At 41.1% G+C, this 14,286-nt stretch overlaps 1 protein-coding gene across 1 annotated transcript in view; it reads left to right on the top strand.

Annotated features, from left to right (window-relative positions):
• CELF4 (CUGBP Elav-like family member 4) overlaps positions 1-14,286 on the top strand; it is a 553,093-nt gene that overhangs the window by 181,307 nt on the left and 357,500 nt on the right.

Below are 14,286 nucleotides of genomic sequence, written 5' to 3'. Positions count from 1 at the left end.
TCCCCAGACACCAAAAGAGGTCCAACATACAGAGAGAAAGACAGACAGACAGACACAGAGACAGAAGCAGAGACAGAGACACACAGAGACAGAGACACACAGAGACAGAGAACTTCTGTCCTGTAGTTACCCAGGACACTGAGACATTAAGTGACTCACCTAGCCTCATATAGTCAGAATATGTCAGAGGCAAAACTCATTCAGATCTTCCTGACTTGAGGCAGATTTTCTATCAGCTAAAAGACAGACTATATCAGACTTAAACCTAAAGTAGTCCTCTTCTGCTCCAAAACCTTCAGCGTCACCTAATTCAAATGCCTTTTCTGTTATCATTGTTCCCCATCATCTGGCAATACACTATCCTACCATCCTGATCTTATAGTATTAATCTCAGTGAGCTCTCTGTTGCAGCCTAAATGGACTAGAAGTAACTTGTCCAGAGTCACATAGCTAGTAATATGACACAGGATTTGAACACATTTTGTGACTCCAAGCCAAGCATCCTTTCCACTGCCCCATGGGGAGCCAAGAATATTCCCATCCTCCAAAAGACTGTCAGGAAGATCATAGATAAGCATGGATGATGGATGGATAATGGATGAATTATCTATTCAACCACCCAGAGTGGGAGGGAGGGACCAAAGATCTCTTCTAGTTCTTGGATTCCAAGTTTTAGCTCTGATCCTCAAAGCTAAGAACTACAGCTTGATATCTTGTACATGACCCTTCAGATCATATTACTATCTGTCTTGCCACTGTGTGCCAATTTTCCCCACCTCAGATAACACCCCCAGAAAAGACCTTCAGAAACTATGTTCCACTTATTCACCAGCACCCATATTCCCCTGCTGGGGAAATTAATCCTCTTGGCTTTGGACTGTCCAACCAGGCCAGAATTATCTGATTATTGAATGAAAGAGTGAATGCAAATTTGCCAGGTCCCTTTTCTTTCCATACCATCCAGCCATCGCCCAAATCATCTTCCTATCTTCCCTGCCCCTTTTCAATTCTTGCTAGGAAAATAGTAGTCATTAATATTACCATGTTTCTTCTGAAAATTACATGCCAATGCACTCTTATGGATCATCTTACCATCTCCAGGCCAAAACTCTTTCTTGATCACCACTCCCTTTGATGTAGTCTCCTTCTAATAGAACACAAACTCCTTGAGGTGAGGGACAGTTTCCTTTATGCTTAGCATAGTGCCTGGTACAATGTCAACACTTAGGAAACATCCTTTATTCAATCATTCATTCATTTCATCTTTGATTCTACAACCCTTGATTCAATTAGCTGTAATTTTGTGATCTATGATCTGTAATTTTATTACTTATGAGTCTGTGACCTATAACCTTTATTATTGCCATTCTCTAAATATGTCAGTTCTGGGATTCAAGACTCCTATTCTTGGATTCTCAGCTGTATCACTTCTGGTCCCATGACAGTGGTGCCTGAAAGGGAGGTGGAAGAAGGCTTGAGGATTCTTGAGGAAAATATCCAGTGTGTTCCCTTCCTACCTCTTTATGGGAGAGCAAGAGGTGTCTCCTGCATCAGCACCTGGGACTCAACAGGGTGGTTTATCTCCTTATGTGGCCTTGGTCTTGTACTTTGTGCCTTTCACTTTTTTGTAGTTGAATGCCCCAGAAGAAGGGAGACACTTTAAATGCAGGAAGAAAAAATGGTATAGTGTTTGAAAACAAAAGGAGGAAAAAAAGAGATATAGGAGAGAGGAACTCATAAGAATCCCCAGAACAAATTAAACCTTAAAGCCTTAAGACAAAGGGAGGGAGAATTAATTTTTGTACAGATATGAAATGTGCTGGATCAGATAAGTTTCGTCATTAGAAAAGGCACTGAGGAGCCGACGCCTGGGTAAAGGTGCCGACTCCCATCTTCTCCTGCAGTCTCTAAGTACATTAAATCCATAAAACTCAATGAAAGCAGCTGCAGTTTTAGAGAAATAAAAGGCTCTCATATTAAAAAGCCTAGGATTACGAAAGGAAAAGGGAAGAAATATACACATACGTCTGTATTTTTTTTCTCAAAAGTACCACTTAGGAATGCAAACCCCTGGGAAGACCTGATGGAAAACATTCAAAACAATGAGGTTTTGAAGCTGACTTCCTCCCATGATGTTCTGGAGGATGTATGCTAATGTGGATGGATGCTGGTTTAAATTCATTCTCAGTCTTGCAGATGCCTGTGATTGGTCACAGGAGGAATTGGTCCAAATAGCGCTTGGAGGCAGTGCATACAATTGCCTTTGAATCAGAAGGCATGGGTTCAAATCCCAGTCCCCTGTGTGGCTAGGGACAAATTAATTAACCTTTCTAAGCCTTGTTTTCTGTATCTGTACAAGGGAAATCATAATACTTGTACAGGGTTGTTATGAGGAAAGAAATGCTTCATAAAACCATAAAAATGAACTACTATCATGAACCAATGAATGCAACCCTTATTCAGGGGTTATTAATACATCAGAAATCTGTTTCTTAAATCCAGAAAAGTAAATAAATGCACTTGAGTTTATCCTTTTAGACTCAGGGGTAATTGTTGTACTTTTAAAATAAACTCTGTTGAGGTGATAACAACCCCTCAATAAGCAGAATGTTAGATTAAAAATAAATATTCAACACAGGCACAATTCTCATTAAACTTTGACACAACTTAGGCTATTGATGGGCATTATCTTTGATCAAATAATCAAATCAATCCATCAATTAAATAGCTGCCACAGGACATATCCAAAAAAATAAGTATCCACATCTTATGCCAAAATACTGCATTTTAAAGTAAAACATTTATGGATCATTAAAATAAAGGTTTGATGACATAATTATCATTATTAATAACATATTGATATACTATGCTAACACATATAACATGGAGAGATTAGTATAGTAGAAGCAGGGTATATAGTGGACATCTTGCAAAGCCTGTCCCATATATCTGCATGTATATCTGTTTATTTATTCCTATAAATACACATACATCCACTCTGAGCTTGGGCTATGAGAAAAAGCATAATTAGGGTTCAATTATGGCTCCTCCTCCCAAAACTTAACAGTCTAGTTGGGGTAATTCAACCCCAATTTATGAAACATTTTAAAAATTCTAAGATAGTACAGAAAGGTTCAGAGGTAAGTGTGGGATGCAATGAGTGCTATAATAGGAGGTTAGGAAAGGAACATCAGAAAGAAGCTTCTGTTGCCTGGCAGTTCTCTGTCTTAAGAGGGATGATCTACGCAAGCGGAGAGGGCGGTGTGCATCATTATGATCGAGCAGAGCTGCTCCAGGTCCCTATGTCTTCTCCCAATAAATCGAGCCCGCCTCTCTCCCCTCTGAAGCAAAGGCCCTTGAGATGCCCAGAGTTGAGAAATTCCCCGTCGTAGCAACGGGTACCTTTCAAGGCAACATCGAGCTGCTTAACGCCTGTTAGGATGCAAAGTGGTGTGATTTGTTTTACCGTTTCTCGGTGGACAAATCTTTTCCAAAGCTGTTTACAGTCATTTTTTGCCTGAGTTACAACTTCAACTTTCCTAATGTGATGGGTTTATCTGGAGGCGAGATGATAGGTTTTTGGCTAGAAAGACGAATGAATGGATGAGGGGACATGGCAGAGAACAGAGACAAGTTGTGTTTAGTGCTTTGGGGTTTTTTGTTTGTTTGCTTGATGAACTGCGCTGTTAATTCAGTTCAAGTCAAGTCGACAAGTCTTCACCAAGCATGTCCTACGTGCCTAGTCCTGTGCTAGGTGCTGTAGTAGAGAATCAAAATATGGGAACATAGAATCGTCTATACTTAGAGATCAAAGCTATCTTAGAGGTCCTTTTTTACAGAGAGGGAAATTGAGGCTTAGAGAAACTAACTTGCCTAGGCTCATACATAAAGTATATTTCATAAGGGATGAAACTCCAGGTTTTCTTAACTCAGGCCCAACATTCTATTCAAATTACACCATTTGAACATATGTCAAAGGGCATAGATTTAGAGCCATAAGGGACCTTAGAGGTTATTCTAATTCAACACTCTCATTTTATGAAGGAGGAAATAGACATAGCAAAGTTCACAAAATGTATTACAAATAGTATATCACCTTATCCTTACAAGAACTCTGGAAAGTACACTCGCCTTGCTAGTATTATCCTCCTTTTAACAGATTAGGAAACTGAGGTCTAAAGGAGTTCAGTTATTTGCCCAGCGTTTCACATCAAAAAAGGGACCAAGAAAGGATTGAACCCAGATCACCTGAGACTCCAAAACAAATCAGTTCTCCTCCAAATCTACTGGACTTTATCCTCAAGGCATCCTCCCAATACCTGGGAAGTAAGATGCCTCTTTTATTAAGAAGGAAAGATTCAGTATACTTTGCAATATAAGATCTGAAGTTTGTGCATGGATAACAACAGCAAATATGTGGGTATGATATCCAGTGTATGAATATAAATATATGTATATATACACACATTATCCACCATATGTTTTATACATGTTGCTTCCTAGATCACTATTTTGAATCTATCTACCTCCCTATATAGGTAGATTCAAAATTGTGATCTAGAAGGCAAGTGAGCAGCATGTATAAATAAGATAGTAGGAAAGACCTCATAGAGGTGGTGGTATTTACACTTGGTAAAGGCTATAAATTCATTCCTTACATTGGGAATGATTTCCTAGGTTGGAGGTAAAATAGAAGAAGGAATGGACTGAGTAGAGGAGAGAACTTCCTTTATGGTTTCTTAAGAGCAAACTACCTTTCTGGTCTCACCTTTACTATTCCACTAAGAAAACTACTACTTCTAACCTTCCACCCTCTCAACTCATTTTTTCCCTTTCCTAATCACCTTTGATGTGCTAACAATGGACATTGTTAATTAAACAAGACATTAAGCTAAAAATAGAAAAGTTCAACATCTAAAATTTTGCTTGTATAGGTTCCTGTCTCTTGCCTCACACCCTGCCTCTGCTCTCATATTTCCTTTATGAATTCCAATTTTGCCTAATTCCAATACACTTCCAATCTCAACAACACCTGTAGTCCTTGATTCTACTTTTATTGTTGTTGTTCAATCATGGCTTCATTTGGAGTTTTCTTGTCAAAGATTCTGGAGTAGTTTGCCATTTCCTTCACCAGCTCATTTTACAGATGAGGAAACTGAGACAAAATAGGGTATAGTGACTTGCTTAAGATCATACAACTAGTAAGGTTCTGAGGCTGCATTTGAACTCAGATCTTTCTTACTTTAGGCCTGACTCTTCATGCACCTAATTAGAAGCCCCTTTCAGCCTATACTTCTAATCCATACTATAGTAGGAACTATAGTTCTAGTTCTGCTTGCCCTATAGAGAAGAATGGCACAGATGAAAAGACACTAGATTAAAGTCAGAAAACATAGTATATAGCTTGGCTCAGCTATGTGATTGTGGGCCATTCATAGACCCTCTAGACCTCAGTTTCCCCAGCTATATAATGGAAATAATAATATTTGTACTACTTCACTCATGAGATGAAGATTGAATTAGATAATTACATAAAAGTTCTTTATAAACCTTTAAAATGCCATTTATGTTGTCATTACTGTCCCAACTAGACTTCAGGTCTTTAAAGAAAGGGATTGTGTCCTCCTTCTCGTACACTTGTCTCTGCAGGACATACCTTCGCCCCCCCTCAAGATATATCACCTAGCATAGGCCCTGGGCATGCAAGAAAGACTTGTGTACTTGATTTGAATTTTACCTTCTTCCTGACCTCCATAGGCCTGGCTTCATGGGGATTGATTTGAGATTTTATTATAGAAAGTAGATTGAGTGCAAACATTGTGTTGGCAGTTAGGGAAGGTATAGCATTCATCAAGGTCCAGACCCTGGGGTGTTTTTCTCTGAACTGAGTATTTTGGCAAATTAATTCAACCAGCAGTTATTGAGCACCTATTAGGTAGACTGCATTGTAGGGGGCATGGAAGTGAAAGAGAGCAGGGAAGTGGGAACAGAATAAAAGATGCAGTCCCTGCCATCAAAAGTTACTACCAATATAGGGGAGATGGAACATAGCCCCACAAGTGAAATAGCCATGAATTTTAAACAAGTATATGATACTATAGTCAAAACCTTAGTGCTGAAATAAGGCCAAACCAAGGGGCCCTCTGAGCAAGCCATAGTTAGTTGGGTAAGCTTTCCTGGAAGTCATAGAGGTAATGGAGTGTAAGGTAGCTGGAGTAAGAAGAAGGAAAGAAAGAAATATTTATTAAGTGGCTACTATTTACCAGAAAGTATGCAAAATGCTTTACAGTTATTATCTCATTTGATTCTCAAAACAACCCTGGGAGGCAGGTGTTATTATTCCCATTGTATAGTTGAAAAAACTAAAATAGATTGGGGTTAAGTGATTTGCCCAGAGTCAGACAACTAGTAAATGTCTGAAGCTATATTTGAACCCAGTTCTAATTCCAGGTCCAGTGGTCTCTGCAAGATGGCATCATCTAACTGCAAGAGTCAGAAGCAGTGGATAGAGAGGGAGTTTGGAGTCAGGTAGACCTGAGTTCTAATGTGGTCTCAGATACTAGCTGTGTGACCCTCGGCAAGTCATTTAACCCTGGGTACCTCAATTTACTCATCTGTAAAATGAGCTAGAGAAGGAAATGGCAAATCCACTCCAGTACCCCTGCCAAGGAAACTCCAAATGGGGCCACAAAGTTAGACATGAAGAAATGACTAAACAACAAAACATTTAGAGCAACAATTCAAACACTTATTAGCTGTGTGATCTTAGATAAGTCACTTCAGTTCTCTAAACTGTAGTTTTCTCCTTTGAAAAATGAGACGATAAATTTAGATTATTTCTAACATCTCCACTATCTTTAAAGTTTTATTATTCTATAAATCTTCAAGGGAGAATTGAATAATGGTTGTTGGGAATGAAGACAGGAATGGCAGAAGATACCTGCCTAGGAACCACAGAGCCTGGAGCTACGGGTTCTCTTTCCCCTTTTTCATCATTTCTAAAAACTTTTAGTTTTTAGTTGACTCAGCCCCTGAGAGATTTAGGGTTGGGAGAGGGATAGATATTCCAGCAGGTTTCTCTAGCTATACAAAATAGCTTATTTCCCTGGAAGGGCCCGTCTAAAAGGATTTTTTTTTTTGGTCGTCAGTCAAATTCATTAATTTACAGTCTGCTTTCTGAGAAGTCTTTTTTCTAGTCCTCACTAGGTCCTTCCTACACTTTTAGCTTTAAACAATGCTATTCCAGAGTTATAAACAAATCTGTAAACAAATGCTTAAATACACTGACAGCCAGACAGTGAATCTTTTTATCAGGAAAAAAAGAGCCTTTTCTTTTTTTTTTTTTTTTTTTAACACCCCCACCCCCCGCGCACACACACACACACACACACACACACACACACACACACACACACACCCCAAGATACATATTCTGTGCATCTATTTTGCAAGTTCAGATTTCATTGGATTTTCTTCAAGTGGGGCCTGCCAGTGGCATGTTTTCCCACCACTGTGAAATGGGTCCCAATTAGATTTTTCTCTTTCTTCTGCTCTTTCTCTGGGGCATTATGGATGGAAAACTGCCTTCTAGGCTTGCTCCGATGCTGGTTCTTTCCCTTTTCACTCAGCTCCCCTCCAACACATGAGGAAGTCAATCAATCCACCAGCGTTTATTAAACACTCACTAGGTGTCAGAATATGGGAAGTAAAGCAGGTTACCTGAGGGGGAGGTGCAGAGCAAAGGACATGGGGGGCCAGTCCAGGATGACCAGCCAGGAAGACCATTGGAAATTGTCTTTGGAAATTTCTACCTCATTATTCAGTGTCCCTCTGTGCTTTATTCCTGGTAACCAAGTACCCCGAAATGAAAAGATCCTCCTAGAGAGTATGGGAGCATAAGCATCTTATGGGGGAAGGCAGGTAACCTGGAAGCCTGAGCAGAACCTTTTCACAAGTGTTGTTTCAGGATTGGGAGAGGTGAAGGAGGAATATATTTTGGTGAGGTGCCTCCCGCCCTATAAGGCCCTGTCTGGTGCCCCAGACCCACCACTGCATTTCGGCTGGCACGGAAGGGAGCAGGAACGGAGAGCTGGGAGAGGGCAAGCATTTCAGCCACAGGGAGATCATCAAGGATCGCCATGGCAACGGGGGTGCAATTAAGGCCCGTTTCAGCTGCGAGCAGCTGTGAGCACTTTATCTGCCTTGAATAAGAAGGGGGGTAGAACACGGGGAGGAAAGAAGAGTGGGGGAGGGAAATGGTAGTCATTTGCAGACCTCTTCCTGTTCTGCGTGAGTGAGAAATAAGAGATGGAGAAAGGAAGGGAAAGAGAAGGCAGTCCGCCATGGTTCATAATCAGCCTGGGTTTTCTATAAAAACCAAAGCCTTAACGAAATAGGTGAAAATAAATACTCTCACCACACACAGAGCACCTCTCGCCTCATCTTCCGATCCTCCCTAACACACACTCTACTCCAGGTAGTCCTGATCCCTCAGTCCCATATACCATGCTAATCCCCCCCCACACAAACACACATCATTACCGTTAGAATTTCTTCTTCCACCCCCTCCTGACCATCTGCCTCCTCAGCCTTTGAAGCCAGTCTTAAACATGTTTATATAGGAAAGTGGAAATAGCAGTAGATTTGGAATTTGAAGAGCTGGGTCGCAGTTCTGATTGCTGTGTGACCCTGAACAAGTCCCCTTGCCCCGCTCAGAAATCTAGGCACCCATCCATAAAATGGTTGTCCTTCAACTCCAATATCCAATTTTAAGTCTTACATTCTTTTCGAAGTCTTCTCTGACCACTCGGACCCTAACGAGCTCTCAAATCTAAAACTCTTCAACCTCCAAGACACGAAGTACATCGCTTAAATACTCGTTGTCCCGTATTGTTCTCAGAGTACGCAGGAAAGTAAGAGCTTCATCTCCCGGATATGGAGGGAGCTCTCCCACTACTCCCCCTTCCATATCCCATTGCCCATCGCTTTGGGGAGAGAGTGTTGCCTGCTTACAATGGTTAGACCAGGAAAGTAAGTATTTTCTCGACATTTTCTCGGTGAGGGGAGGGATCCGTTGAGAAGCCGGCAAGATCATTTTAAGGAAAACTACTGCCCCAACTCCAAATGAAGGTGTTTTGGTTTTTTAATTCCCAAAGAAACATACAAGTCTGGGAAGGGGGGGTGGGGCGGAGAAGAGAGGCGGGGATGTTTTGGAAACAAACCAAAAGAGGGAGAAAAGAGGGCATTCTTCAGGCAGGCAGGGCTGGGGACAGCACGCAGAGAGGTCTGGTGGCTGTGTCTATTCCTGGCACTGTCCTTGATGTCGGTCATATTGGCTCACGATTCGGACCTCACTCAGAGCACCCTTCCTGCCTCAGGGATCACTGGAGAATTCTCCCAAGCCTGGCATCCTTCATCTGTGAGAGTCTTCAATGTGTGCCCAACCCTGTGCTTGTGCTCTGGGAGTTACCAGAGATGATATATAGTTCCTACCTTCAGGGACTTCACAGTCCTGTTGAAGAGACAACATTTATTCCTATGAAATAATTGGAGAACAATCTAAGACAGTATGGGATCTAGGGCTAGTGTGGGAAGTCCAGATTCTAAGGGTTTGCATGAATAGAGTGCAGGGAATGGATAGAGTGCTGGACCCAAGTCAAGAAGCCTCATCTTCCTGAGTTCAAATCTGACAAATGCTTACTGGCTCTTCCATCCTAGCAAGTCACAACTTTTGTTTACCCCAGTTTCCTCAAATATAAAACAAGAATAATTACAATACCACTTGGCAAGGTTTGGGAGAGGATCAAATGAGATTTTGTAAAACAGTTGAGACAATAGTGGATGCTCAGAAACTCCTTTCCCTATTTGACAAAGATCCAGGAGACCCCCAATGATACCTCCAGAAGTGTAAAGGTTTAGGTTTAAAAAAGCTACTTTTGCAGCCAATTTTCACCAGCTTCAATGAAGGGGCAATATATTAAAGATAATCCAAAACCAGGCTATAATAAAAAATAAATTTATATTAGACCTGGGGATATTTTAGCAGAATAATTCACCATTTCCATTATGGCTAAGGCTAATTTTATAACGAGAAGTAAGTGCTTATTGGATACTTATTCTATGCCTAATGTCATGACAGCAACTAAGGGAGTGACAGAAAAAGAGAATCCAGCCCTTTCTCTTGGGAAGACAAGAAATATAGATGAAACAACCAGAGAATAATCAGATGAGGGAAGCATAATGAAATGGGTAGATAATAAGTAAGCTTTGAAGTCAAAAGATCTGAGTTCAAGTCTTGTCTCTAACACATACCAGCTCTGTGGCTTCTTAGGGCTCCTAGGCAGCTCTCTAATATGACAAACTATAAATTATAGAAGAGTATATGAGCTGCATTGGTGTAAGGAATTTCCACATTGGGAAGTCTCCATACCAAGTGAAACCATAAGTCCAGACTTTAAAGAAAAAAAAAAAAAAAAAAAAAGAATACTTACTCTACAAAAGCCTACTGGAAAGTGTGAAAGCTTCATCCTGGTGTGAGGTACCATGAACAATTTGTGGCAGAGGGTAATAGGAAGGGCAGAGATCAAAATAACATTTTATATGCTATAAGGTTTACGGAGGGGCTGCTAAATGACCCAGTAGTGGAATGCCTGTCCAGGAGTCAGAAAGACCTGAGTTCAAATCTGGACTCATTTGCTAGCTATATGACCCACATGGGCCTCAGTTTCCTTATGTGCAAAATGAGAAAGAAATCGCAAATCACTCCTATATCCTTGCCAAGAAAACCACAAATGGGATCACACAGTTGGACATTATTGTACAACAGTGAGGTTTACAGAGCATTTCACTTGTGATTTCTCATTTGATGCTCAGAACAACCCTACAGGATTATTCATATTTTACATGAGGGATCTTGAAGCTCATCCAGGAGAAGTGACTTGCACATGTCCATGTGGGAACATAGCTTTCTAATGGCTCCTGTGCTCTTTCCACTAAATCTTGCTGTGTGCCAACCTCTCAGCAGAGATCAGAGATACTGGCAAAGGTTTCCTGGCCTGAGGCTTGTAAAAAAAATAGGAGGGAGCAGCAGCCCACCCTCCATCCATCTTAAGTGGGAGTAAAGCCTTTTTTTTTAGTTCTCAAGATATGTTTCATGCCAAATGAACTCTGCCTCTCCTAGATATTAAGCTTCATGCAGGCAGGATTGATTTTTCTTCTGTATCCCCTTTACATAGATAAATACAATAGTTTGCTCTTTGGCTGCATTGTGGATGCTCCCCATTGATTTCTGGTATATTCTCCTATCTCTCACAGGATAAGACTAAGTCCATAAGAGATGTTCATCACCAACTGTTAAAGGGTTAAATCGTCCCTTGGGGTAGGAAAGAGTGAAAGGGAAGCAGAGCTCCCAAACCATTATGGATGCAACTACTATATAGTGGGAAATAAAAAGTTGACTGCCTTTCCCAATTTCACAGCCTCTTCCCCCACCCTAATTTCATTTCCAGCATCTATTATGGGCTGTTATCCCTTATAGGCTTCTCTCCTTAGCTTAAGCCTCTGCACCTTCTTTCAACTGAATTGGCAGAGGTCCATCTCTGTCCCTTGGGAGGGCAAGGTCCCTGTGTTCCAGCCACTATCAGCATCTTACCAGAGGGCTGTCTTCAGCCAGCAGCTTCCTCTAGACCCCCCACAATCTGGGATTGTCAGCAGGGGCTGATTTATAGGCAGACCACCTTATTCATCCCCTTGTCTGCACCCCTGTGAGCTGTTCTGCTAATGTGCTTTCCTCTCTCCCTCTCCCCTTCCCTACCTCCCTGGTCCTGGCAGACCCAGGGGCTGTACATCAGAGAAGATGTTTGTTTTCTCCCTTCCTGGGCACTTGGCTAATTAGAATAACAAACCTCAGAGCAAATCTTCAGGCAATGACCTGATGGGGCATCAATTAAAGTCATTGGAAAGGGGCACAATGTCTTGCTCTGTCTCACCATCCCTTCCCCAGTCTGCCTCTCTTATGTCTGTTCTTTCAACAAATATTTTGTGGTTGCTCACTATTAAACTAGGCATGTCACTGGGAGGGAGGAGACAAAAATGAGTAAGATATGGTCTGTGCCCCCTGATGCTCAGATTGACCCTTTCTCATCTTTTCCTTCTTAGGTCTTTATATCAATTCCTTCCTGTTTTTCTATGTCTGGGCTGCTTTCTCTCTGTTTCTTTGTCTCTTTCTGTGTCTTTGAATCAGCTCCATTTCTTTCCCTCTCTGTAATCTCTCCATCTCTCTCTTTAGCTTTTCTTTATACTGCCTCTTTGCTTAGTCATTCTGTCTTCATAACTCAGCCCTTTTGCAGAAACTTACCAGTAGGCAGAATGTGGGGGACTTCAGTTAGACACTGCCACCCCTACCCCTGCAAAAACATCTAGTCAGCGACCTGAAATTCTCCCACTGTTTGTTAAGGATAGCCCTTTCCACGGTCTTTGGTGGCTGTCTTCTCCCCAGCCCACTCCAGGGAAGAACACATTCAAATCTTTACATTGAGGTGTGAGTGAATTTATCTATTACTTCCCTCCCATAAGGGATCTGGGCACCTGGTAGAAGATGGGGTATTTTTTAAGGGAGGCTGGGAGTGATGCCAAAGACAAATCGCAATCTTGTGAGGGCCCAAATCTGTCCTGGCCACCTTGTTTGCATGATTCCCCCAACCTTATACTGACTAGCATACAGCCCCAGCTACACACAACCCCACCCTTGCTCCTGTTCACACAATCATCTCCCTCAGCGTGTACACCACCACCACCACAACCACCACTCTTAGAAGATTCTATGAAGGCTAAAGTAAAAGAATAAATCAAATTGTGAAGAAAAAAAAACAAAACATTGTTTAATTCTTACTAATCATTTGGGTTTTGAACATGAGACCCATTCCTTATTTTCAGCTTCTTTCACTGTCCATTCCTCCCCCACAATTCCTACAGTCCACTCACATGGCTTAAGGCAAGCTTTTAAAATGCAATATGGTCCAGGTGAGAAACTCTGGACTAGGAATCAAAAGCTATCTATTCTAGTCCAATTCTGTCATTTATTTTCTGAGTGACTTTCAAGCATCTCACTTCACTTTTTTCTTAGTTAAATACAGAAAAGTTAAAAAAAAAAGTTTCATCCTGAAGTATTACTGGCATTGTCAGTATACTATTGGTATTGCTATATTATTAGTACTGATGGTAAATAGATGCAGCAAGGAATTTCTTTCTCTTTCCCTCCTCCTTCCCTCTTTCCCTCTCTCTTTCTCTCTGTCTCTCAGTCTCTGTCTCTTTCTCTCTCTCTGTGTCTCTCTGTCCGTCTGTCTCTCTGAATATATATATATGTGTGTGTGTGTGTGTGTGTGTGTATATATACATATATATATGTGTGTATATATATACATATATATACACACATTTATATGTATAATCTGTCTCTCTGTCTCTTTTTGTCTCTTGCTTTCTCTACTCTCTATATATGTATATATGGATCTCTCTCTCTCTCTCTCTCTCTCTCTCTCTCTCTCTCTCTCTCTCTCTCTCTCTCTCTTTCTCTCTCTTCTCCAGAGGAAATGAAACATGCAATCATAAGGTAATAAAGAGAAGACAGAAAAACAGGGATGTAGGGACTTCCAAAGTTTTTTTTGATGTTCTGAAGCCTGGCAAACTATGGGGAGAAGACAAAAGCAGGTTGAGTGGTGATGCCTCCAGAACCAGCAAATCCTATGCCTGAGCATCTACTTTCTCCCTTCTGGAATCAGTTTCATGTTTCCTATCCAGTCTCTAATGGTAAGGGAGATTTGTACACCTTACATACTCATAGGGTAGAGATGGACTTCCAAACATCTCTGAGTGACCAATGCTAGGACTTTGTTCTTTAGAGAAGTTTCTGAACATCTGTTAATCAGTTGACTAATCATCAAGCATTTATTAAGCACCTACTGATAGAAGACTTATACTAAATACCAGCGATATAAAACAGCAAAACAATCCCTGCCTTCAAAGAGCTTGCATTCCAATGGAGAAACATGCACATATAAACATATATTCAAAACACATGCATAGGTATCTATAAAACAGACACACATGGTAACCTGGTTTTGGAGCAGAAGAAAATGCAACAACTGGCTGCTTGTGCCTTATGCAGAACATGGCACTTGATCTGAATCTTGAAGAATCTGGGGATTCCAAGAGGCAAGAGGTGAAGAAAGAGAACATTTTAAGTATGGAGGACACCAGTCCTTTCCTGTTACCACAAAACTCTCCTTC

The sequence above is a fragment of the Sminthopsis crassicaudata genome, chromosome 1, assembly GCF_048593235.1.
Source record: "Sminthopsis crassicaudata isolate SCR6 chromosome 1, ASM4859323v1, whole genome shotgun sequence".
Lineage (NCBI taxonomy): Eukaryota > Metazoa > Chordata > Mammalia > Dasyuromorphia > Dasyuridae > Sminthopsis > Sminthopsis crassicaudata.
The sequence above is the reverse complement of the archived record's forward strand: the minus strand, read 5'-3'. Positions and strand labels throughout refer to the sequence as shown.